A 2,500-nucleotide genomic window follows, 5' to 3' on the forward strand; every position below is an offset into this window, starting at 1 on the left:
AAAAAATTTTGGTGGTGTGGCGTACCCTCTCACTTCTTCAATTTCTCAAGCCGTTTATGTGTTATGCCGTATTTTGTTATTTTCAGGTCCCATGAGGCTTAACCGTCATAAAAATATGTTCGGAATGTTGCTGGGCCTATCAGTAACAAACGCGCATGCGTTACGGCACATTCCGGTTAACTTTAAAAAAAATCGATTTTTTTTCCTAAGTCCACCACTTTAGTGTCAGAAACTGGAAAAACGTGCTATATAATGTAGAGAGGGTAGAACAGAGAAGCAATGAGAAATGAGTGAACTCGACTAGAGTTTGGTTGTTATTGTTTCTTTGTGACACAATCTCTTATGCGTTGGTATCAGAGTTTATTTGTGTTGCTGTAAAGACTGTTGAGTTGTCATTCAGTTCTTACGGTAATACGGCTCTGGCTCAAGCAATGAAATGCAAGTCAAATTTTGTTCTTGCAGGACATTACTTATGTGTGTGCACGGGCTAACTGCTAGTCAAGTAGTAGTTTGTAGTCTCTAAAGATAGTGATATCTTTCTCATTGGTGGCTCTTGTGATGTTGGCAGATGCTGTTCAACTGATCCTGGGTTACTGAGAAGGAACGGTAGAAGGGCAAACACTCTGAAGCGTATGAATTGCAGCTATTTCTAAAGAATTGGCTACGATTTTACGTTGACGATTGTAGATACGAACGCCTGCGCCTGCAACACGTTACGTATTGCAGGTTGTAGTGTGTTTAAGTGAATGTAGCTGCTTGCTATTTCACGACCGTAGTTACCTGGTTGATCCTGCCAGTAGTCATATGCTTGTCTCAAAGATTAAGCCATGCATGTCTAAGTATAAGCACTTGTACTGTGAAACTGCGAATGGCTCATTAAATCAGTTATCGTTTATTTGATTGTACTTTACTACATGGATACCTGTGGTAATTCTAGAGCTAATACATGCGAAAAATCCCGACTTCTGGAAGGGATGTATTTATTAGATTAAAAACCAATGCGAGTTTCGGCTCGTTTTCTTGGTGATTCATGATAACTTTTCGAATCGCATGGCCTTGCGCCGGCGATGTTTCATTCAAATTTCTGCCCTATCAACTGTCGATGGTAAGGTAGTGGCTTACCATGGTTGTAACGGGTGACGGAGAATTAGGGTTCGATTCCGGAGAGGGAGCCTGAGAAACGGCTACCACATCTAAGGAAGGCAGCAGGCACGAAAATTACCCAATCCCAACACGGGGAGGTAGTGACAAGAAATAACGATACGGGGTCTATATAGGCTTCGCAATTGGAATGAGTACAATTTAAATCCTTTAACGAGGATCAATTGGAGGGCAAGTCTGGTGCCAGCAGCCGCGGTAATTCCAGCTCCAATAGCGTATATTAAAGTTGTTGCAGTTAAAAAGCTCGTAGTTGGATTTCGGAATGGGCCAGTTGGTCCGCCGCAAGGTGTGTACTGACTGGTTTGTTCTTCTTCGCAAAGACTGCGTGTGCTCTTTATTGAGTGTGCGTAGGATTTACGACGTTTACTTTGAAAAAATTAGAGTGTTCAAAGCAGGCTATCGCTTGAATACATGAGCATGGAATAATGGAATAGGACTTTGGTCCTATTTTGTTGGTTTCTAGGACCGAAGTAATGATTAAGAGGGACAATTGGGGGCATCCGTATTTCGTTGTCAGAGGTGAAATTCTTGGATTTACGAAAGACGAACAACTGCGAAAGCACTTGCCAAGAGTGTTTTCATTAATCAAGAACGAAAGTTAGAGGATCGAAGACGATCAGATACCGTCCTAGTTCTAACCATAAACGATGTCGACTAGGGATCAGCGGGCGTTAATGAACGACCTCGTTTGGCACCTTACGGGAAACCAAAGTTTTTGGATTCCGGGGGAAGTATGGTTGCAAGCTGAAACTTAAAGGAATTGACGGAAGGGCACCACCAGGAGTGGAGCCCTGCGGCTTAATTTGACTCAACACGGGAAAACTCACCAGGTCCAGACATAGTAAGGATTGACAGGTTGAGAGCCCTTTCTTGATTCTATGGGTGGTGGTGCATGGCCGTTCTTAGTTGGTGGAGTGATTTGTCTGGTTAATTCCGTTTAACGAACGAGACCTTAACAGGCTAAATAGTCACACGATTCAAGAATCGTGACTGACTTCTTAGAGGGACTGTTGGTGTTTAACCAAAGTCAGGAAGGCAATAACAGGTCTGTGATGCCCTTAGATGTTCTGGGCCGCACGCGCGCTACACTGTCGGATTCAGCGAGTCTTAACCTTAACCGAAAGGTTTGGGTAATCTTTGAAAGTCCGACGTGATGGGGATTGATCATTGCAATTATTGATCATGAACGAGGAATTCCTAGTAAGCGCGAGTCATCAGCTCGCGTTGATTACGTCCCTGCCCTTTGTACACACCGCCCGTCGCTACTACCGATTGAATGGTTTAGTGAGATCTTCGGATTGGCGCCATCGTGGCCGCAAGGTTGTGACGGATTGCCGAA

General features: G+C 43.8%; 1 non-coding gene across 1 annotated transcript in view; it reads left to right on the forward strand.

Annotated features, from left to right (window-relative positions):
* Positions 1-777: 777 nt before the first annotated feature.
* Positions 778-2,500, forward strand: part of LOC130662817 (small subunit ribosomal RNA) — a 1,804-nt gene continuing 81 nt past the window's right edge. The window contains exon 1 of the ribosomal RNA XR_008989108.1: positions 778-2,500. This exon is cut by the window's right edge and continues 81 nt beyond it. This is a non-coding gene — a ribosomal RNA (small subunit ribosomal RNA).

This window comes from Hydractinia symbiolongicarpus, chromosome 1 (genome assembly GCF_029227915.1).
Source record: "Hydractinia symbiolongicarpus strain clone_291-10 chromosome 1, HSymV2.1, whole genome shotgun sequence".
Taxonomy (NCBI): domain Eukaryota; kingdom Metazoa; phylum Cnidaria; class Hydrozoa; order Anthoathecata; family Hydractiniidae; genus Hydractinia; species Hydractinia symbiolongicarpus.